Source organism: Macaca nemestrina, chromosome 1, assembly GCF_043159975.1.
Source record: "Macaca nemestrina isolate mMacNem1 chromosome 1, mMacNem.hap1, whole genome shotgun sequence".
Classification (NCBI taxonomy): Eukaryota; Metazoa; Chordata; class Mammalia; order Primates; family Cercopithecidae; genus Macaca; species Macaca nemestrina.
The window spans coordinates 21,760,382-21,771,502 of NC_092125.1; the positions used below are offsets into that span (position 1 = coordinate 21,760,382).

At 37.2% G+C, this 11,121-nt stretch overlaps 1 long non-coding RNA gene across 1 annotated transcript in view; it reads left to right on the top strand.

The window, feature by feature from the left end:
• LOC139356472 (uncharacterized) overlaps nt 1-9,830 on the top strand; it is a 274,354-nt gene extending 264,524 nt beyond the window's left edge. Inside the window, exons 2-3 of the long non-coding RNA XR_011608443.1 lie at nt 1,012-1,090; nt 9,416-9,830. This is a non-coding gene — a long non-coding RNA (uncharacterized lncRNA). The remainder of the gene's footprint in view (nt 1-1,011; nt 1,091-9,415) is intronic.
• The last annotated feature ends 1,291 nt before the right edge of the window (nt 9,831-11,121 follow it).

An 11,121-nucleotide genomic window follows, 5' to 3' on the forward strand; every position in this document is an offset into this window, starting at 1 on the left:
GGACTGAAAAATTCTGCCTAAGGAAAGAGTAAAGAGGAAGAGAGGAGATCATTTGACTGGATTTAGGGAACCAATCCTGTAGATGAAAATGGTTACTGATGTGTTTGAAAAGTAAGAATGAGAACAATTAAGACCATGGTTTGACAAGAAAGTGTGGTTTGTATTGAACAAAAACAGAAGCCAGGAGAAAAGAACAAGAAAAAGACGAAATATAAATTAAAGGGAAAACAGACAAAGAGAGAAGCAGTGTTTGATAAAGTTCAACATATGGCATCCACAAGCATTTATTCATTCAACAATCAGCTATTGAAGGCTAGGCATGGTGGCTCATACCTGTAATCCCAACATTTTGGGAGGTCACAGCAGGTAGATCACTTGAGGTCAGGAGTTCGAGATCAGCCTGACCAACATGGTGAAACCCTGTCTCTACTGAAATCACAAAATTAGCCGGGTGTGGTGGCACATACTTGTAATCCCAGATACTTGGGAGGCTGAGGCAGGAGAACTGCTTGAACCCAGGAAGTGGAGGTTGCAGTGAGCCGAGATGGTGCCGTTGCACTTCAGCCCAGGTAACAAGAGCAAAACTCTGTCTAAAAAAAAAAAAAAGACCAAAAAAAGAAACCAACAACAAAACAAAAAAACAATCAGCTATTGAGAAATTATGTGCCAGATACACCAAAAACAGAACAAAACAAAAAGCTTCATGTTTACATAGTTATTTATATGTTTTTACAATATCTTAAGAGTGAGCTTTTTAATCTCTGATCTTTTTAGACAAAGAATGTAGTAATAGCTAACTACTATTAATTGAAGCAATATTATGTGGACTAACCACTTCACATTCATTCAATTCACACAGCAACCCAATGTTGTAATCAATGCTCCTTTTCTTGTGTTACAGATAACAGAACTGAGTTTATGAGGGGTTAAATATTTTGCCTAGGGCTACAAAAAACTGGAGGTAGGACTTGAGTATAAGTGTGGTTGACTTTAAAATCTCTGATTTCACAGCCCCCCCTCTTAATCACTGTGCAGCGTTGCGTCTCAAAGATGTAGATATCTGAAGAACTTGGCTGGAGTCATATAGCTGGTAAGCGACAGGAAGCTCTGATTCTAAAGACACACTCATTCATTCATGTTATAGGAAGGCACTGGAAGTTGAAATCTAGTACTCATTTTATCTTAGGTAAGGAATATATTGCCTAAGAATGAATTGGAATAAGAATATAGCTCTAGTTTGGGGAAATTTAAAGAAGACCTGATAGAAGCAACTTTTTAATTTAGAGATTTCACACAAACACCTTTCCTAGCCAGCTCTCCTCTCATTCCTAAAAAAAATAAAGGGTGAAGAGAAATGAAACTCATCAGAATGGCTAAAATTCCATGCAGAGTGTCTTCTTTGGGGAGTTTGAAAGTTTGTCATTCTTGGGAACACGCTATTAAGAGAGCAGTATTCCTTGGATATCAAATCCCCTAGACCTTTATCAATGACCATATTGGGCCAAATTATAACAGCCAGCTGGGGAAGCCCTGCTAGGATAGGGAAAATATGCAGTGTACAGCCTGTGGAGACACTCAGATAATGAGAGGCCACCAGCCAAACTCCTTTACTCCTGCCGAGCACTGCCTAGGACCATCTCTATCCTAGATGGAGGACTTCATGTAGCAATGCTGCACAAGATTTGGTCTCCAAAATAGCTTTGTGAGTCAAGATTTCTTGTTGATTAAGGACAGACTGAGTCTTCAGACAGGGCTAACACTGGTGTGTCTGGTACCTTTGCACAGCAGACAAAACGGGGACACTTATATGGCAGCCCTGCTGGCAAATAATATGCAAATAACTTGGCTAAAATAAAGATAATTCCCTTATCTATCAGCATTAAACTGATAATGGAACAATACTGTCAGTAGATGTGAAGGTACATCAGGTTCAGAGAAAGGCAGTCTAAAGACATTTTATGTGATTATTATCTTTACTTTGTCCTTTTCCTGATCCCATTCTTTTTCACTTTGCCACAGTTCACCAAAACAAGTCAGTACAACCATGAGCTCAGACCACAGGGACTCTCAGGTTGTGATCTGTAATTGTCACTCTTCCCTTGGTCTATTGCGAGATACTCTTTTATCTCTCCAGGTCTCAGGATGCCCCTTGAGAAAAGCCTTTAGGACAAGGATCACTAAAATGAAAGAGCACATAGACACGTCCCTAAAATAGTTTCAAATCTAAATTTTTGGTAGCTAAAGGACTTTAAAAATTCTTCTTAATTGGACTCTCAGAACAATTTTAAAATGTAAGGTCATATTATGTCATTTTACTCTTAAGAAAAATAACTTTCAGAGAGGTGAAGTTGCTCATTCAGATCACGAAAGATCTTTCAACTCTTACTCAGTGGACATTGTATTACATCATGCTGCCTCCCATTAGAAAATAAAGAAAGATGAATTTCATGATACTCACCAATGTGATTTCGGAACCAGCTTCCAACCCTTACACTTCTTTTTCTCCCTTTTTTTGTTCTTTTCTTATTCTTTCAACTTATGCCTTTCTTCCTTTATCTTTTCTTTCTGACCCTGGCTTGTTGTCATAACTGATGCTCATGCTTACAAAAGTCAGATGGAAAAACCATTTGCTAGGAAAATGCCCTGAGAACCATCGCTTTCACTTGGAATTTTTTTCTTAATGTTTAAAAATAATCTTTACACTAAATGATATGTTTTTTAGGGTCTTTTAGTGCAGTAGTCTGGCAAAAGTTGGCTTCAATAATTTTTGTAGAATTGAATTGAATTGAATTAAACTGAGTAAAGGTCAGGCTTGACACTTAAACAGAAATTCAGAGTCAAAAGTGCCAGCCAGCCTGAACATTATAGCAGAGACAATCTGGCCCCAGCTTTTGCTAGTTTGAAGAGTGTTTTAATCTAATCTTGCATATGTTTTCAAAAATCAGCAAAACTGCCAAAATTCTGTTGGCATTGCCTTTCCCCAATTCACTACTGCCAGTCCCTCACTCTCTTAACATTCCCGTGTCTCTGTTCCATCAGTTTTCTAGCCTAAATGAACCAACTTTTGCCTGCATAAAAACACATTGCATTGTGTCTCAGATCAAAATCAGATCAAATCTTGTAACTCCAACCAAAAAAGTTGAGAAAGGAAGGGCTGAGAATAGTTAATTTAATTTAGGTCTGTGAAATTTAGCGTGCTCCTACTAAGTAACCTGCCTGCTGTGTGCACATGGTAGGTGATGCGGAGAGCAGTAGAAAAGAGTGAGAGGGGATAGGGAGGGGTCACAGAGGAACTGAAAAGGAAAACAATCTTTTGCATATGAGAGTGAAAGGTGGTCTCTTCATATTCAATACAATTCCCTTTCCTCCATCTCCATTTAATACGAGGATGTGTTTTAGATCCTTAAAATGCATCTTACCTACTAGTTTTTTGGTTATTTTTCTTAACTTTCATTGAATCCATTTTTCATTTTGTTTGTTGACCACATTGCCTGTTTATTTGCCTCACTTGGACCAGGGTGCTGGGCTGAGATGAGCTAAACCTTGATGGGTAGATTTTCTGGGCTATGTGGGACTACACTATCTGTTACTTACACATTCTGCTAAAAGGGAGGTGGATAAAGAGAGCAATCATAAACAGATTTTTTTTAACCCTCTACCAGCATGTGATTGCTAAGAAAAAAAAGCAGCCAGGCTGGGCGCGGTGACTCACGCCTGTAATCCCAGCACTTTGGGAGGCTGAGGTGGGCGGACCACGAGGTCCAGAGATCAAGATAATCCTGGCCAACCTGGTGAAACCCTGTCTTTACTAAAAATACAAAAATTAGCTGGGCATGGTGGCACGTGCCTGTAGTCCCAGCTACTCAGGAGGCTGAGGCAGGAGAATTGCTTGAACTCTGGAGGCGGAGGTTGCAGTGAGCTGAGATCACGCCACTGCACTCCAGCCTGGCAACAGAGTGAGACTCCATCTCAATAAATAAATAAATAAATAAATAAATAAATAAATAAATAATTTAAAAGTAGCCATGATCTCACTGCATAGAAAAGAAGGTAGATGCCTAAGATCCTTCATTTCTCTCCTAGGAAAGTATGAGATATGACCTTTTTCAGAAAAAAAAAAAAAGAGAGAGAGAGATTTTGGGTGTAGGACCCAAATTTGGTTAGGATATCCTGGAGATTTGGGCTAGATAGGAGAAGACGACAGGACTAGCCCCAGATTCACAGAACATCATGCAAATTACAGAGGCTGATATGTGAAGCACTATCTGGGACCAAAGCCAGGTAGAAAAGACAAAAGTCAATGAACCAAAGCTGCTGGAGGGAGAATAAGAATCTATCAAGTAAAAATGAATGAGTCTATCCATATTTGCAGTGACAGGGATAATTATTACCATAAACACTGCAGGAAATAAGTCACAAATTAATACATGTGGTCCTATTCACAAAAAAGTCCAAAACCATGCATGCCAAACCATATATTGTTAGGAATATATGCAGAGATGAAGTAAAACTGTAAATTAAACAAAAAAACAAGGCAATGATTTCAAATAGCAGTTTACTGTAGGGCAGGAATGGAATTAGAGAGTCATACAGGTAACTTTGAATACTTTGGTGATATTTTATTTTTAAGCTGGGTTTTTGGATATGTGGATTTTATTAATATTTTAACTATACATGAACATTAATGTTTTCTGTATGTAATGTATATATGTGCATGTTTGTATATGCATATTTGTACATGTATATCTGTGTGTGTGTACCCAAGAGACCAAGAGAAAAATTCCTGTGAACCATACTTACTTAAAGTGTTTGAACTGAGAAGGGGTATAGGAACTGCAGGCTGGGAAATGCCTTGAGTCACAGAATATAGTTATGGCCCCTTTCATAGGGTAGTTAGTGTTTTGTGCCTGGGCAGGAAGAGTGCTGTTATGGTCAATGATCCGATTATATCATAAAATATGAGAGAAGAGGAAGAGAACCTAGAGGTAAACAGGAAAAAAAAAAAAAGAAAAAGTGAAACTTAGATTTTATAAAGTTTGTAAAAAATGCTTCTTTAATCTTTTCATCATAATGTACAATTACCTGCTCCCTAAAGATTAATAAATAGATATTTATTTTATAACAAAGCCTATACCTCTATGGCACTTAGTAGGTACTCTGAAAAATATAGAAATAAGTAAGCACTATTTATACACTTCATCCCGGTTGAGAGTTTTTGTAAAATGTAGATTGGCTCAGGTATATTGCATGGTGGAACCTCAGCATCAAGGTCTGGAGAGGACAGGAAGGACTTGGGAGTAGACACCGCAAAGCTTTGGGATAAGGACCTATGGGAGCATGGCCTTGACCCCTAAAGAAACTGTTGGCAGATCCCATACAGAGTGTGGAAGAAATCTGGCAAACTCAAATTTGTTTGGGGTAAATCTTGCTATTGGAGTTGGGAGGTGTCCCACCCAGCAGGCAGGACAAAGAAGTGCCAAGAATTACACAGGCACTGAGATTATACCTGTATTAGTCTTTTTACACATTGTTGATAAAGACATACCCAAGACTAGGTCATTCATACAGGGAAAAGGGTTTAATGGACTTACAATTCCACATAACTGGAGAAGCCTTACAATCATGGCGGAAGGCAACAAGGAGCAAAGTCACATCTTACACAGATGGCAGCAAACAAAAAAGAGAGCTTTTACAAGGAAACTCCACATTATAAAGCCATCAGATCTCATGAGACTTATTGACTATCATGAAAGCAGCACAGGAGAAACCTGCCCCTTTGATTCAATCACCTCTTACCAGGTCCCTCCCACAACATGTGGGAATTAAAGATGAGATTTGGGTGGGGACACAGCCAAACCATATCAATATCCTACTTGCTAACAAGTTAGACTGCTACAGTTTTAAGGATGTTAGCAGAAGACATGGTACACCTGAGTCATGGATTAGAGGCTCACACCAATAGCAGTAGCCAGAGCATCAACATTTGTGCTAGGTTCCCTGATGCTTAGTTCCCAAGAGCAATGCAAAGAGGTCCATGTGTCACCTGCATGTGCCATGAATTCTGTAACAGGAGAGAAACTTTGTGTTTAGGAACCTAAGAATGCCTGCCCATTATTCCAGAGGCTTCATATGATTCACATGAAGATGCTGGATCTAAGACACTAAGGTTCTTAGCTCCAGAAAAATGTTCTGTCTTCAAAATAAGGCATGGAAGGAACACCAATGTTGAACTCAGTATGACCCATACAGGGTGGGTCAATAGATATCTCAATGGTAATCAGTTTGGCCTAACGACTGAAGGTCCTTTGCCTAATATATTCTTCTGGGTAAGGTATTTTAGGACTTTTGTATCATCATGGATATTTTAAAGAATTCAGTAATGGCAGACATTAGATTTCTGTCCACCAAGGAATCTGGGAGTTTAGAGCCCAGATTGAATTAAAAAAAAAATAAACAGGTGAAAATGTATTGCTTGCTAGTTTTGTGCTATAGAATGATATCTGTGAGAAATCCGGAAGAAGGGGAAAAAGGCAGGTAGGAAGTATTGTAACTTTATTTTACAGAAGTATGTAGCGCTGAAATCTAGTTCCTGAGATTATAGATCTATTGGCCACAAAACTTATTCCAAATGGGTAGATAACATTGTAGGACTTCTTATATATTCTATACTCTTGTCAGGATGGCTCAAGCTTACAAATGAGGTTGAGTCTGAAAACATTTACCTATTTAACTACAGGAAATCTAAATTAGGGATATAAGGGAAAGACAGGATTAAGGCAAAGACTAAAGGATTTTTCCATGTGGCTTTCATACCTACCAAGAGTTTTAGACCTAGATTATCTGGGAATTGGTTTATAGTTATTTGTCAATACTTCAAAAAAAAGTTATAATTAGCATGAGTATGAGTCAACAAAAGCCAAACCACTGTTCAGAAGATGGTGTAATCTGATGGTTTAAAACCTTTTAGGGGAACAAGAACATTTAGAATATGTGTGAAAACTATGCAACTTCTCTTTGGCAACTGCGTTGAATTTTATCTACAATTTAGGGGCTTTGAGGGTCCCATGGACTTTATTCAACCAGATTTTTCCAATTTTAGTGTGTTATTAAAGCACTTCAGAGTGCTTATGAAAATGTAGAATCACATGCTCCACAACCAGAAAGAACAGTACATTGGATGTAGAATAGGAAACTGAACATAACCACTTCAGGAATAATTGATCAATTCTGATGCAATTGAGCCATGTACCACACTTGGAGGAAGAATATCCTCAATATTTGTGGCCCCCTTCAAAAAAAAAAAAAAGAAAAACAAACCATTGTCTAAATGCTAAATGGCTTTAAGACTACTTACGAGGTAACTATTCTTCCCAAGTCAAATTCCCCCTTCCCTTTATATATATCCTTGGTAATCTCATAGACTGATACTAGATTCCAGAGTAATCCTAGTCCAAGGTGAAGTTGGTGAGGTTTGGTGACAAGATCAGGTGCACTAAAACTGAGGGATTCTTCACTCACAACTTCCAGATGGAAGCCACAGCATTTCCCCATTGGGCATATTTGAGTTTCAGGGCACATGAGAACCAGAAGTCTGAAACGCTATCCAAACTGTCTACTCCCTTTTTTAGCCTCAGCAATAGCAAAGCGGTTAGTCTGCTTACATGTGAGTCTAAATGGAAAATAAATCTATTCTTTCTGTTCTTGTTTACCTTGGACCTAAAAGCTGGCAGTAGTTCATCAGTTTTCTGCAAAAAATTCCACTTTATTGTGAAGACAGCTGCATGGACTTTGTGTCCTATAATAACATCTTCATAGACAGCCACAGCAACAATTGTGTAGAGCAGCCCCTGATCCATGATTACCCTGCAATGATTATTTTTGGTTTTGTCAGTCACTTCCTAAAACCGGATCTTCCTGGCATCTTTCCACTCCATGTTGTTCTGTGTGAGCTGCAGCTGCATAGCCAGAGCTTACATCTAACTTCAACACATATTCATGGTGTTTATATTAGGGAAAATTCTGTGATTTTCTTATTTATCCAGTGGACAATAATAGTACGTAATGTGAGAGAGTTGAAATGCCAAAGGGAAAAGTTACCAATAAATAAGAATTCTGATAAAGATATCCTATAACTAGATGGCAAAACATAAATGCATAAGTCTTGCTTTCGCTTGTTGTTATTTTAAAAAGTTATTCTGGGAAGATTGAGAGTGAGGTGTGAAGCAATTGGCTTGGCTGATTAGAAGGGTCCAGAACAAGAAAATCTGGCTATGCAAGATGGTTCTGAGAGATGTCTTACATTGATCAAGTAAGAGGTTAACATGAGGCAGGAATGAATGCATCAGTCACGAAACAGGTTTCTGATCCAGAGGAAACATTTTCAGAAGTGTCGAAGGCAGAAAAGGTAAACTAAGTACCTCTCAGGAAAGATTGATTCAGCATATCAGAAAATTTTTAAGAACCACATTAGCTGCAGGAGGCCACAACACTGATAATGCTAACTGTCCTCATTGATTTATTCATTCAGTCAGCCATTTTACAACTATTAATCAGGCACCCACTGTTGGTAGGCTCCCCAATAAGTACTGTATATACAGTGGTAAACGACGGAAAACATTACTTCTGTCATAGGCTTTAGAATGTAGCATGGAAAAGAAAGAACTAGAGAGGATGTTTAGAATAAAGTATGTGGATAGAGAAAATCAATAACTCATGTATCCATTGAACAAATATGACATTTACAGTAAGGAGACTTGTAGTCACTTAGAGTTTTGGAGAAAGTGTACTCAAAAGTAAAGTTCAATAATGTGAAGGATAAATATGGATTTTTGAACTGTAGGAATGAAATGGTAGAGAGGTAAGGGCCGGATTTGGAAAGCAAAGGAAGTGAAAGAAGCGTATTCTAGGCACAGTGAATAGAACTGCCTAATAGTTGAGAGAGTTCGGGTTTTCAAAGACTAAAAGATTACCATGGTTAAGACACAGATTGTATTGAGGGGAATTGAAAAAGAATGAGATTGAAGAAGTCAAAATTGGAATTATAAATTTTTACTTGTAATCCACTTAATCAACTTTTTATTCAACAAATACTTCATGTGAAAACAAAAAGCTATAAAGAATAGGAATAGGATGATGAATTTTGTTTAAATACCACATTATATAATTATTTACTTCATTTGAGCCTCACCACAAGCCTATAGTTAGATAAAATAACCTGTTTGGGACTTCTGACCTAAATAACTGTATAGTAATAAATTTGAACTGTTTCAAGCTGTGAAATTTGTAGTAATTTGTTATGGCATCAATAGAAATCTAATACAATTTTGTATAGCAAATATTTCTTTATTAGTCAGTAGTATTTCGCAGTATCAATATTTCAGATATTTATTAACGCTCCTTTTTTTTTTTTTTTGAGATGGAGTTTCACTCTTGTTGCCCAGCCTGGAATGCAATGGCAAGATCTCAGCTCACCACCTCACCGCAACCTCTGCCTCCCGGGTTCAAACGATTCTCCTGCTTCAGCCTCCCAAGTAGCTAGGATTACCGGCATGCGCCACCATGCCTGGTTAATTTTGTATCTTTAGTAGAGATGGGATTTCTCTACGTTGGCCAGGCTGGTCTCGAACTCCCGACCTCAGGTGATCTGCACGCCTCGGCCTCCCAAAGTGCTGAGATTACAGGCACGAGCCGCTGCACCCGACCAATGCTCCTATTTTTAAGCATCTAAGTTGTTTCTCACTGTTCAACTGTTACAAATAAAACTGTGGTGATCATTCTTTTACAAGACTTTTGTCATTATATGCTTTCATTTTTTATGGAAAAGTACCTAGGAGTAGAATTGCTAGATCATACAGTTGGCTTGTGTTTAGTTTTAAGAAAAATTGTCGGAATTTTTTTCAAAGTATTTGAACTATTTTATGCTCCCACCAACAGTCTATGGAGTTGCAGTTGCTCTACATCTTTGTCCACGTTTGGCGTTGTCATTCTTTTTTATTTTAGATGTTCAGGTGCGTGTGAGTATTTATATAATCTGAATACAATCTTTGTGAGATGTATGTATTGTGAACATTCTCCCCAAGTTTGCTGTTGCCTGCTCTTTTTCTTAATGGTATCTTGGGATGAGAGAAAGTTTGAATTATGAAGCCTAATTTATGAATTAGGTCATGAGGATCTGTCTAATACTCCTTTGTCTAAACCCAAGTTTCACCTATAAAAGCTCCAAGGTTTTGGCATTTATATTTAAGTCTATAATCTATTGCAAATTAACTTTTGTGTATATAGCAAAGTTCATTTTCTTCCGTATAGATATCGAGTTATTTTAGCATCATTTGTTAAAAAGACTTTTGTTCCTCATTATTCTAGTGCATTATCAAAAAATCAAATGTCATATAACTCTATTTCTGTGTTAACTCTTTTACATTCACTTATTTTCCAAACTGTATGCCAGCATCACACTATAATGATTATTTTGGCTTTGTAGAAGTATTAAAATCAGGTAGTAAATAACTGTTCTTTTTCAAAATTTTTTTGTGTGAACAATATGCTTGCTTCCATATATCGCATTTTGTATTTTGTGTATTTGATGTATTGCATTTGTATTATCATTCAGTTGATGTTTACAATGCTTTGTTTTACTTCTTTGGCCATGAATTATTTGGAAGTGTGTTGTTTAATTTCCAAATGCTCAAGGATTTTACACATATATTTATTTTATTGATTTCCAGCTGAATTTTGTTGTAGTTAGAAAACATTCTCTAAATGATTTCAAATTTTTTTAATTAAAGAGATTTGTTTTATGGTCCAGTATAAAGTCTATCTTTCTGAATCATCATGTGCACTTGAAAAGAATGTACATTCTGTAGTTGTAAGATTTTTTTAAGGTTCTATGAATATCAAAAAGGTAATTAATACTGTTATTTGGATCATCACTTCTCTTCAGCCTGAATAACTTTGTTATTTCTTGTAGGATAGGTTTTAGCTTTCTTTTATCCAAAGTATTTTCATTTTCTTTCATTCTCAAGCAATATTTTTGCTACATATAAAATTCTGGGTTGACAGTTTTTTGATATCAGCATTTTAAAGCTGTATTTTATTATCTCTGGCCGCCATAATTTCTAATCA